The following is a 13,347-nucleotide window of genomic DNA, read 5'->3' on the forward strand; positions in this document are numbered from 1 at the left end:
CAGATGGCATTCCATAAGCGGGTCCCTTTAGCCTGCGATTTAACGTAACCCCATGCAGTATGCGGAGCGTTAAAGTCGCCGGCCACAACACAAACCCGTCCAAACCTACCAAACTCTGTTAGTAGGTGCTGAAAACAGTGCGTTCGCGAACGGGGGGGAACTGTACGCATTGAGTATAAACATACTCTCGCTGCGTTTACCTTGCGTAATTATTTCCAGTATTTGGTGAGGAATGTCAATGTTAGTGGTATGCATGCGACATGTAACATGTTTCGAAACTAAGGCTCCCACAAGAGGAGAGACACCCGAGAGCGTGCTGTAGCCGGATAAAGAAGGGGTGCAATTGACTTCCTGTAAGAGACGCGTACATTCAGTGGCGTCATGAATGCGAACACGCGTACATTCAATCGTCGCCGCCGAGCCTTCAGCAGCGGTGAGGCTGCCGACGGCGCCAGGGTGACCACTCCTCGATCGCTGAATGGGAACGTCGCTGTACAGCTGCCGCATAGATGAGTCCCGGTGCCATCCGCTGGACGGCAGGGAAATCTCGCCGTTCGCGTGAAAACCGCCGTCGAACGGCAGCCCGCGAACGGCAAACGGCGTGCGGTGAGTTGGACGGGCCTTTGATGTTTCCCAAGGATAGGATTTACGTATGTTAGGAGTTAATGCTGTATATCTGAGGATTATGCTAGTCTGTGAATCTGGGGAACTGGTTTGCTGTTGACATGGAAGAAGGAAAACACTTGATGTGACAAGCTTGTTGTGCAGACTTGTCACATAAAACCAACCGATAAGCATTAATACTTACATTTTCATAATAGCCTGTAAAACATTGTAAAACAGCAATCCCGTACAGCCAAGCTTTTCGTTTCAAGCGGATATGCACTAAAGAAGAGAACTTTGCATCGAACCATGAACAACTCCGTAACGATTTACTGCGCCAGCGTTATCCTCCCTCTGTTATCAGCGACGCGATTAAAAGAGCGGACAGCCTTGTCATCAAAATATATTTTTTTTCACGATGACGTTGCCGCCGGCCACTTAGGCTCCCTCAAGACCTACGACCGCATCAAAACCCGCTGCTTCTGGCCTGGATTGTCCACTACGGTAACCAAATGCGTTACCTCGTGCGCGTCGTGTCAGCACCGTAAACGCTCCACATCCCCTCCTGCCGGGTTTCTCCAGCCTCTCCCATGTCCGACCGAGCCTTTCGAATTCGTTGGAATTGACTTATATGCATGGTCACTTACCGTGGACGCCCTCCGGTCACCGTTGTTTCGTCACTGCGGTAGATCATCTAACAAGATGCGTCGAGACTGCGCCTCTTCGATCTGTTGCTGCTTCTGAGCTTGTTGACTTTTTCTTGCGATCCATAGTCTTGCGCCCTGGTGCTTCCTCGCATTCTTTTGACTGACCGTGGCAAAGCCTTCATGCCCCATGTCCTAGAAGAAGTTTTGCGGGCGACTACGAAACATAAGACGACTTCTACATATCACCCGCAAACCAACGGCCTTACTCAGTGCTTCCACCGTACGCTATCTGACGTGATTTTTATGTGCTTACGTCCTGACTACAGAAACTGGGACAACATTCTTCCTCTTGTTACATTCGTCTACAATACTGCGACGCAACGGACTACCGGCTACAGCCCTATCTTCCTCATGCATGGACGATCTGCGTCCTTCGTCTTCGACACAGAATTCTTTTTCTCTCCTGCTTCGCCTAACGCCTCCCTCCCAGAAGAGTTTGCAGCTCGAGTCGCGCATTGCCTTGAAATTGCTCGTCGAAACGCCGAAGCAACCCAAGAAGAAAGAAAATGTCGCTGCGACAGTAAACGCCGCGACATCGCCTTCCATCCTGGAGACCAAGATCCTATGGACGCTGGTTCGAACCTCTGGACTTTGCGAGAAATTCCTTCACCGGTACATTGGGCCCTACGCCGTCCTACTACAAACTTCCGCAGTGAACTATGTAGTCACTCCGCTTCACTCCGTCGCGGACCTTCGTCGTCGTAGTGTAAACCACGTCTCCCGCATGAAGTAATTTATATATATATATATATATATATATATATATATGAACTTTCCCATATCTTCTTTACTTCTACAACGTGGCCCGCTTCCCACACATATTTTTAGTAGTAATTCATGCTTTGCTTTAACATACCTGAAACAATCACGCAATCTTTTCATGACTACGCGTGAATGTGTTAGAATACACACACACTAGCAGTCAAAATAGAGGAGTTGCATTCAAAGCAGTCTGAAAGGCTTGATTACAGTGTGCTAGAATAGGGGTAGTGGGCCAAGGTGACGGCTCCGCATGAGGCCCTTGATGTCGCCTCCGAGAGATGGTGCTACAAACATTTTCACCTGAAACGTTTTACAGTCCTGCGCCTACGCTATGCGAGTTCTGCGGGTTATTTCTCAGCATAGCGTAAGGTATTACCGGAAAGGCGTCAATTCGCATTTTGTGCTATATATTAAAAACAAACTTTACCATTGTGACTGCGACGGCTCGGGAGGCGTTATCGATGACCTCGCGAGTACATAAATTTGGGTGCTGGTTCGCCACCAAAGTGGGCAGCTAGCAGTAGTTTGTAGCAGTTACTGTGACGATAATGTTAGCGCGATGATTCGTTTTATCTACATCTAGTACCACTAATCACTGTGTAATCGTCCACTGCGGTCCGCTAAGGCTAGCGTTGAGCGTGCGCCGCTCTCTTGCCCAAGCTGACCGCACTTGGTCAAGTTGCGGACAGTTTTCTTGCGCCATCTTTCCTTCCGGCACACATCGCCGGAAGGAAATATACGGCACATATATTTATGAAAAATTATTTTCTGTAAAATATCAAAGAAGCTTATTTCTAATTGTACACAATAATTCCAGCAATGATTTCAACGAGCAGGCGACATTAATTGTTCTCTGAGCGCATAAAATTGCTTTTATTTTCGAATGCACTTTCAATTTCGTACATTTTATTAGGAACAGCATTGAAAAAAAGAAACGGTGTACAATATTGTTGCAGCAGTGAAAAATAAGCAAAATCAGCCCCACCGAAGAATACTCAAAGAACGGCACAGATACCAAAAATATAACAAATCTCACTGTTAGTGCATGCAGGAAATATTTCTTTTCACAACAATAACAATGTTTACAAAATAAAACAAACCATTTCTGTGTAAGAGCATGCCTAAGAATATGGAGTAAGGCGAAATGAAAAAAATATATATACAAAATTCCCATTAAGGTCATAGTGAACCAGACTCCTCAAGAGTTCAAGTACGGTGTTGGTTCTTTCATGCCCTTTTTCATATGGTGCACCACCGCGTCATATGGCCTTCATTCACGTTGACATACAATTTGTTTTTCTTTTATTTAGAACTGCCTGCCCCCTCTTCATTCAAAACAAACATAACATTAATACAATTTTTTAATGGAACAAATGTTTTAAACATGTACTACACAGCTTTCTCATACAGGTTTACTTATTTTCCGATGCTTAGCTGCTTTCCTTCTGCTTCGTTGCTCCGAGTTGATGCCTTTCCCGAAAAAATGGAGCCGTGTAGTTAAATAGAAGCTGATAACTTTTCTTGTAACCTCAGCTGCGTGCTCATTGCAACCAATGTTGCTCGTGCACCTTTCCCTCACGAGGGTGTGTATATCCATAATACTGTAGGCATGCAGTTCTTGCTTCTTGTCTTCACGGTGTAAGTTTCTTTCCCACTGATGCCTCCTCTCTTCGTCTTGCGGGACGCTTAAAAGAGACACCTTCGGCGAGTCTTTCACTCGACTATAGCATGTCCGGCACCCTGGTGCAAAACAGTAATTGCGCCGGCGACTGGGCATGGTTGCTTAGCGCACCGCAGAACGAGCACAAAGGATGTCCGAGGATGTTGCAGAGACAAGTCCACGGACGTTGCACTTCACGAAAACAATCAAAATCAAGTCGATTCGCATCCTCGTGTGCAGGCTGCAGCAAGCGAATGGCAGTGACGAGCGCACGCGCTGGCACGGGTCTTCAGGTGGAACTAGCTCCAGCGCCCCTTGCGGCCTCCGGCGACATGCGCGGCTTCAGCCGGAAGCGTGCGCCGCATAGGGCAGAGAGCACACTACCTAACATTCTAGTACACTGTAGCTTGATAGACTGCTACAGCTACATGACTGCTTAGGATGAAGAAAGCCTTCTTTCGTATACTTCTTGGACCCACCAGCGGAACCTCAAGTGGCTGATCTGTAAGCTCTCTTCATGTGAAATGCAACTCTCTTATTATTTGTACAGAAAATTACATCTCACAACGGCGATGCGCATTCTTTAGATGCTTCCTACGAGACAGCCCCTTCATTAGCACCCGCCCAGAACGGCGACGGGGCCCGACATAGACTGTGACGCGCAAACAAAGGAGCTCACTTCGAGGCGACAACAACCGCCGCCCTCCGTGGAAGCGGTGACTAGCGCAAAGGCCACTCGACCCTGACAAACTGACCGTCAGGGAGAGCCCACTATATAATTAATGAAAGGGGCCAACGTCGAGGACTGGAACTGCGCCGACTTGAGATTCCCAGATTGCCACGTGGTTGCCTCGTATGCTGGAGGCGGAGTCCGGCGGAACGGTACGACGTCATTGGTGGGATTTTACGAATGGTTCGATGATTGCGATTGGCCGATACACAGTCATCAGATTCCTTGTCACCTAGGCAAATGAACTGCTTTAGAAGCGGACACCTTTGGTGCAGTGGGGTGTCCTGAGGTGTCCTGAGGTGTGCTCAGACATTTGAAGTGCTCCTACATGGAGTGGGCTTCTACATCTGGGGCCAGTATGACTAATGTAAAATAACCCTTTTTCTTTCGCTCCTACTCCCAAACGTACTCATCCCTGTATGCGTCGATGTATGGAGACACGTGCATGCAGGTATCCTTTAATATAATACATTACTGTATGCAATAAATGTATTTAGGCAACCCTGTACGAATTAGGGCGGCGAGCAGTAAAGCACGTTTAATCTCTCTCTCTCTCTCTCTCTCTCTCTCTCTCTCTCTCTCTATATATATATATATATATATATATATATATATATATATATATGACGCTAAATGTACGCTGGCTCCGTTGGTGTAGCACCAAAGAAATGAAATCGACGCAGGTGGGCGCACATTCTTTACTGTCTAACATTTCCACTGGTCCACCAGCCGAAACGTTAGAAAGAACGTGCTTCCACGAACGTCATTTTGATTTGTTTTGACTATATATATATATATATATATATATATATAGTCACGTGGTGGTGACATTGAAGAACACAGTAGCAATATTGTGAACAACAAAACTAACTTTTATTGGGCGAATCTGTGCCCACAAAACAGGCTACAATTATAGCACAACGATAGCGGCGAACACGGTGGGCGATCGTCGAAAATCTGATCAACGGGTCAAGTGCGTCGGCTTTTATACATCAATCGTCGAATGTTCCAGACTAATCGCTGGGACCCGCGTGTCTTCCACAAAGTTCTACATTATTCGCGTCGCGCACACATGCAATCAGTTTACACAAGGTTTGGTCACAGACAGCGGATGCAACCATCGATAACATTCCAGAAACTTCCGATACATGCAGACGCGTCCTGCGCTGTGCGATAACATTTGTTAGGCGGTGAAACGTGTCGCCCGATAAAGACAAGTACACGTGTCAATACCCCCCTCTTAAAAAGCATCGACCCGATGCTGCAGACAAACGAAAGTAATAAAGAAAAGCACTCGTAGCAAAGAAAACAACAAAATAAGGAAGTTCGTCAGCGTGCGTAAAAGGGCTTCAGACGCACTACGTGGACCACTTCAGATCGTGCCCGGCGCCACTGTGACTGCGAAATGCCGTCTGGCACGACCTCATAGTCCAGTTCGCCAACACGTCGGATGATCTTGTAGGGTCCGAAATAGCGTCGCAATAGTTTCTCACTGAGTCCTCGTCGACGTATTGGGGTCCAAAGCCAAACACGATCACCGGGCTGGTACTGGACTAAGCGTCGTCGGAGGTTGTAGTGTCGGCTGTTGGTACGCTGCTGTTTCTTGATCCGTAGGCGGGCGAGCTGTCGGGCTTCTTCGGCGCGCTGGAGATAGGTAGCGACGTCAAGATTCTCCTCCTCAGTGACGTGCGGCAGCATGGTGTGGAGCGTCGTCGTCGGGTTCCTGCCGTAAACCGGCTTAAACGGCGATCTGTGTTGTTTCTTGCACCGCCGTGTTGTAAGCGAAGGTTACGTACGGCAGGACGGCATCCCAGGTCTTGTGTTCGACGTCGACGTACATTGCTAGCATGTCGGCGAGGGTTTTATTCAAGCGCTCCGTAAGACCATTAGTCTGTGGGTGGTAGGCAGTTGTCCTCCTGTGCCTTGTCTGACTGTACTGAAGAATGCCTTGGGTGAGCTCCGCTGTAAAGGCCGTTCCTCTGTCGGTGATGAGGACTTCTGGGGCGCCATGTCGCAGCAGAATGCTTTCGACGAAAAATTTTGCCACTTCGGCTGCGCTGCCTTTCGGCAGAGCTTTAGATTCAGCGAAGCGGGTTAAGTAGTCCGTCGCCACGACGATCCATTTATTTCCGTATGTTGACGTCGGAAATGGTCCCAACAAGTCCATCCCGATCTGCTGAGAAGGTCGGCAAGGAGGCTTGATCGGCTGTAGTAATCCGGATGGCCTTGTTGGTGGTGTCTTGCGTCGCTGACAGTCTCGGCATGTCTTGACGTAACGGGCGACGTCGGTGGTTAGGCGTGGCCAGTAATACCTTTCTTGTATCCTCGATAGCGTCCGGGAGAAGCCAAGGTGCCCGGCGGTCGGATCGTCATGTAGGGCGCGCAGTACTTCTGGACGCAGCGCCGGAGGAATAACAAGAAAGTAAGTAGTTGGCGCGGACTGGTGAGAAGTTCATCTTCACGAGTAGATTATTCTGAAGCGTGAAGGAAGATAATGCGCGCTTAAATGCCTTAGGGACAACGTCGGTGTGCCCCTCCAAATACTCGACGAGGCTTTTTAGCTCCGGGTGTGCCCGTTGCTGTTCAAGCGAAATCTTCCGCGCTTATAATTCCAAGGAAGGCGTCGTCATTCTCGTCATCTTGCGGCGGCGGGTCAATGGGGGCGCGTGATAGGCAATCGGCATCAGAGTGTTTTCGTCCGGACTTGTAGGTTACAGTGAAGTCGTATTCTTGTAGTCTCAGGCTCCACCGCGCCAGTCGTCCTGAAGAATCCTTTATATTCGCTAACCAACACTACGCATGATGGTCGCTGACGACTTTGAATGGCCTGCCATACAGATAAGGGCGATATTTAGCTGTAGCCCAAACGATGGCGAGGCATTCCTTTTCGGTCGTAGAATCCTTCCGCTTTTGACAGCGACCGGCTAGCATAAGCTATCACCTGTTCGACTCTATTTCTTTTCTGGACTAGAACGGCACCGGGGCCTAGGCTACTGGCGTCAGTATGGATTTCTGTATCGGCGTACTCGTTGAAGTGCGCAAGTACCGGCGGCGACTGAATGCGTCGTTTGAGTTCTTCAAATGCGTCGGCCTGCGGCGTTTCCCACTTGCACTCAACATCACATTTAGTTAGACGTGTCAACGGCTCAGCGATACGTGAAAAGTCCTTGACAAAGCGCATGTAGTAGGCACACATGCTAAGGAATCTACGCACTGCTTTCTTGTCGATGGGTTGCGGGAACTGTGCGATGGCAGCTGTCTTTTGCGGGTCTGGGCGGATACCAGATTTGCTGATTGCGTGGCCTATAGGAACAGAAGCTCATCGTAAGCGAAGCGGCACTTTTGCGGCTTTAGAGTGAGCCCTGATGACTTGATAGCCTCTAGTACTGTTGCAAGCCGCCTGAGGTGACCGTCGAAATTTCCGGCGAAGAAGACGACGTCATCCAAGTAAACGAGACAGGTCTGCCACTTCAATCCTGCTAAAACCGTGTCCATTACGCGCTGGAACGTTGCAGGCGCCGAGCACACTCCTAATTGCATAACCTTGAACTCGTAGAGGCCGTCTGGGGTGATGAAGGCCATCTTTTCGCGATCTCTTTCGTCGACTTCTATTTGCCAATAGCCAGACTTGAGGTCCATCGACGAGAAGTGTTTAGCGTTGCCGAGCCGGTCGAATTCGTCGTCTATTCGTGGGAGGGGGTATACGTCCTTCTTCGGGGGGGGGGGGAGGGGGGTGTGATCTTGTTCAGACGACGATAATCGACGCAGAAACGTAGGGTTCCGTCCTTTTCCTTTACCAAGACTACAGGAGATGCCCACGGGCTTTTGGACGGCTGGATGATGTCGTCGCGCAGGATTTCATCGACTTGGTGCCTTATAGCTTCACGTTCTCGCGTCGAAACTCGGTAAGGGCTCTGGCGGAAAGTTCGAGTGCTCTCTTCGGTTATTATGCGATGCTTTCCGACTGGGTTTCGTCGAATCTTTGATGACGTCGAAACGCACTCTTTGTATCGTCGAAGCAGACTTCTGAGCTGTAGCTGCTTAATCACGGGCAGAATTGGATCTATGTCGAAGTCTTGCTCGGTAACTACGGTCATCGGGGTAGATGCGGCAGAATCCGAGAGGACAAGCGCATTGCTGGTTTCCAGAATTTCCTCGATGTATGCGATCGTCGAGCTCTTGTTGATGTGCTTGAACTCCTGGCTGAAGTTTGTCAGCAACACTTTCGTGTTTCCTCCGTGCAGTCGAGCGATCCCTCTTGCGACGAAAATTTCATGGTCAAGCAGTAAACGTTGGTCGCCTTCGATGACGCCTTCTACGTATGCGGGTGTTTCGGTGCCGACCGCAATAACAATGCTCGAGCGAGGTGGGATGCTCACTTGATCTTCGAGCACACTCAAGGCGCGGTGACTAGGAAGGCTCTCCGGCGGTGTCGCATGATCTTCCGACAGCGTTATTGACTTCGACTTCAGGTCGATGATTGCGCCGTGTTGGTTCAGGAAGTCCATGCCGAGAATGACGTCTCGTGAACACTGTTGGAGGATAATGAAGGTGGCAGGTTAAGTCCGGTCGTGAATGGTAATTCTTGCCGTGCACATTCCAGTCGGTGTTATGAGGTGTCCACCAGCGGTCCGAATTTGAGGGCCTTCCCATGTAGTCTTAACCTTATTCAACGCAGCGGCGATGTGTCCACTCATGACGGAGTATTCATCCCCTGTGTCGACTAAGGCGGTGACTGCGTGGCCATTGAGAAGCACGTCGAGGTCGGTGGTTCTTTGTCTGGCATTACAGTTCGGTCTTGGCGTCAGATCACGGCTGCGTCGCGTTGACTTGTGGCTGGTATGTGACGTCGTCAGGTCGTGTTTCGTCGTCGCATTCTTTGCTTCCAGACTTCGTCGGGACGGCGGCGTGTCGTTATGTCGTCGAGGTAGTAGTTTCTTTGGCGTCTTCGTCGGCGGCGGAGGATCTTCGTCTGTTCGACGAACAGCAACTGCACCTCCATCGGTTGCTGCTTTTAGTTTTCCGGATGGGCTCGCTGACCGACCCCGGGCTGGGCCAGTGTATGGTGTAAGAGTTGTCGGACGATCTCGCCGCTGATACCAGTTGAAGGGGTTTGACGACGATCCCACCGCTGTCATCCGTTGTAAGGGTTGCAGGTCGTAGGGAGGAACTTGTGAGGACAGGACTAGGCGAGCAGGATTTATTTACATATTTTACATTCAAACAGGGGATACATTCGACAATCTAGCGTGACTCCCAAATGGAGCCCGCAAGACGAAGCATACAGCATGCGAGCACGAAGCTCCAAAAACACTGCTTCTCGAGCACGAGCACACAGCGCACGAGCACACTGACGAGCACGATGACGAGCACGCTGACGAGCACACCCTAGCAGCGACAAACAGCTGCTTATAAACACTCCGTGTTCCCTAGATCCCTAGGTGAGGCAAAAACGTTCGACGACATCGTAGACGACCCGCCTTTTTGGAGGAGGAGGGCTCACACACACACGTACGCACAGATTTCACTGCCCCCACCGACGAGGCCAGACGGGCTTCGCAGAACTCGGGGTTTACTTCTTGAGCCAAAGGAGGCGCCTCTTATTCCCCAAGCTGACCCCCACCGCGTGGCCCCCGGTTCTCCATTGTCTTGCGTCTTGAAAGGCGCGTGCGACGTGGCCGCCAGATGCATTCCCTCGGGAACTCCCTTGCTCACAGCAGACCAGGTCGGCGGTGGCGGTTTCAGTCACAAAGCCCGCTTCGTCGAATTCATCTCGGCAATCCCGAGACGAAGGGTCGAGGACGCTGCGTATTGTTCTCCGCACACAGCAGACTTAGTGACGCCGTGTGGCTAGAGGGTGGCGGTGGCTTCCCAGGAAAGGTCGACGCCGCTGTCGCACCTGGCTAGCAATACTTTGCATGGCGGCATCTCGGCAGGCCATTCCTAACAATGGTCGGCGCTGCGGCGACAGGTAGCGGCCTGGTGATGGCGAACGCGACGGTCGTCGAGAGCTCCACTGAGTAGCGGCGAGGTAGTCGGCGATATCGCGAGGGCGTTCACCTTGTTGCGGGCGCGGAGCGTTGACGGCGAACCCTCGCAGTCCCATCTCCCGGTATGGGCATCGTCGGTAGACGTGACCCGCTTTTCCGCAGTGGTAGCAGAGCGGGCGGTGGTCAGGAGCGCGCCAAACGTCTGTCTTCCTCGGGTAGCTGCGCTGGGCGACGGGTTGGCGTGCTGGCGGCGGCGGCGGTGGTCGACGGAATTGCGGCGTTACAGGGCCCTGGGGCGGTCGTGGAGGGGGACCTTGACGGCGGGCGACGGCGGCGTAGGTCATCGCTTCTGGCTGGGGCTGCGATGATTGTGGTTGCACCTCGGGGACTCCGAGCGGTCGCTGGACTTCTTCTGACAATTTCGGCGATTGAGGCCACTTGAGGTTGCGTTGAAGGGAAGATCTTCTGAAGCTCCTCTCGTACGACTGCCCTGATGGTGTCGCGCAGGTCCTCGGTGGCCAGTGATTGAACTCCGGCGTAGCTTGTTAGCTTGGTGCGGCGATCGAATTGCCGGTTCCGCATTTCTAGTGTCTTCTCGATGCTCGTCGACTCACGAAGAAACTCGTCGACGGTCTTCGGTGGGCTTCTTACCATTCCGGCGAAAAGTTCCTCCTTTACACCACGCATCAGTAGGCGGACTTTCTTCTTCTCGAACGTTTCCGGGTCGGCGTGGCGGAACAGACGGCTCATTTCCTCAGTGAAGATCGCGATGGTCTCATTCGGCAGCTGCGCTCTGGTCTCCAATAGAGCTTGGGCTCGCTCTTTTCGCACGACGCTTGTAAATGTTTGAAGGAAGCCGCTTCGGAACAGGTCACACGTCGTCAAGGTGGCTTCTCGATTGTCGAACCCCGTCTTGGCGGCGTCCTCCAATGCTAAATAGACATGTTGCAGCTTGTCGTCGCTCTCCCAGCTGTTAAACGTAGCGATCCTCTCATACGTCTCCAGTCAGCTTTCCGGGTCCTCAAATGTGGAACCGCGGAGCGTCGGTGGTTCCCTGGGCTGCTGAAGAATTATTGGGGCCGCTGCGGCTGCCATTGGGGATGTCTTCTTGATCGTTTTTGGACGATCTTCTTTGTCTTCTTGGTCGTATCTAGTAGAAGACCGTGTTCCGGGGGCAGCTGCTGTAGCCGCTTTGCTCGATGTTCCGGGACGACGTTGGTACTGCCTTTTCGGTCCGGGCTTGGATTACGGCTTGTCGGGGGCGTCCGGTACAGGAACGTAAATCACCTCCACCAGATGTCACGTGGTGGTGACGTTGAAGAACACAGTAGCAATCCTGTGAACGACAAAACTAACTTTTATAGGGCGAACCTTGTTAGCATTGCGGCTCAATCCCATCGCTCGTGATCCGTTGCCAAGATTGGAGTCGGGCATGAATTAGAAGGTAGCTGGCCCATGCCGTCGTCCAACTTATCCACGCTGAGGACGTTGTTGAAGGGAAGGACTACTTCTCATCGAGAACGAGGAATATGGGTTTATTTACAGTATCTAAGTAAGGATGGTTGCAGTTCATCAGTCTAGCATGACTGCGAGAGAAAAGTGCACTGAGCGGCCACACAACAGCGGTTTATAAACACTCGGTCCTCCCTCGATCCCAAGGTGAGGGAAACGTTCGACCAGTCATCGTAAACGAGTCGCCTCTCTGCGGGCGGGACACACACACTTACACACACACTTCCTTGCGCGAGGTTCACGGTCCCCTACTTGGGCCAGACGGGCTTCGTAGAACTTGGGGTTACATCAGGAGAGGTGCCCTTTATTCCCCGAGCTGACCCCCGCAGCGCGGCCGGTTGCCCATTGTCTTGCGTCTTGAACGGCGCGTGGGAAGGGACCTCGAACTACGTTCCCCCGGGGACTCCCTTGTTCATAGCAGACCACGTTGGCGGTGGCGTGTTCAGGCACAAAGCCTGCTTCGTCGCACTCATCTTGGCTCCAGCGACGGAGAGTCGAGGACGCGCGCATTGTTCTCCACATACAGTCGACTTAGTGACGCCGTGGCTAGAGGTTTGCGGTGGCGTTCCGGGAAAGTTGACGCCGCTGTCGCAACAGGCTGGCAAAACTTGCACCTCAACTGGGCCGTTCTTAACAGCGCCTCCATGACCCGGAAAATCTCGACTGTCCAGCGCTGATAACCGCTGGGCAGGAAGAGAACGGCTGGTGGCCAGGGGGTGATGCCTTGGCTCGCAGCGACCACTTGTGTAATGATGTCACAGCCCCAAAACATCCAACAAGGACAGGCAACTGCAAAACGAACCCCACAACACGGCTCTGCGCCGAGATGACGTACCTTGGCTCTCACTTCAGACCTGCTAGGCTTCAAAGAAAACATAAGTGCAGAAACAAAAAATCCTGCATTTCGCTATGCCAATTTTTGAAGCAATTTCGTACTGTCAAATTCAGCAATCATGAAGGGAATCCTGCTAAATGAGAGGGGATCTTCTTGGCTTAACAAAATTAACAATAACCCTAAAATTTAGGCGGGACCCCTAAACGCAGAATTCAATTTAGCCTGCTCAAACCATCCGCATTGCTATGCAACTTTCCCTTCTTATATCTAACGGAGAAGTTGTAGCCTTGGAGAGTGAGACTCCATCGGAGCAAGCGGCCATTTTTGTGTGACATTTGATTGAGCCACGTCAGAGGACAGTGGTCGGTCTTGAAGATGAACTTCGCTCCATACAAGTAACACGACAACACCTGGGTGGCCCAAACTAAACAAGCGCATTCCTTCTCTGAAGCGCTGTAGGCTTCCTCTCTTACCTTTAGTTTACGGCTGGCATAGAGGATAGGATGCTCCTCGTTATCGTCGCCGACCTGCCACGCCCATACCTCTGT

The sequence above is a fragment of the Dermacentor variabilis genome, chromosome 1 (assembly GCF_050947875.1).
Source record: "Dermacentor variabilis isolate Ectoservices chromosome 1, ASM5094787v1, whole genome shotgun sequence".
Classification (NCBI taxonomy): domain Eukaryota; kingdom Metazoa; phylum Arthropoda; class Arachnida; order Ixodida; family Ixodidae; genus Dermacentor; species Dermacentor variabilis.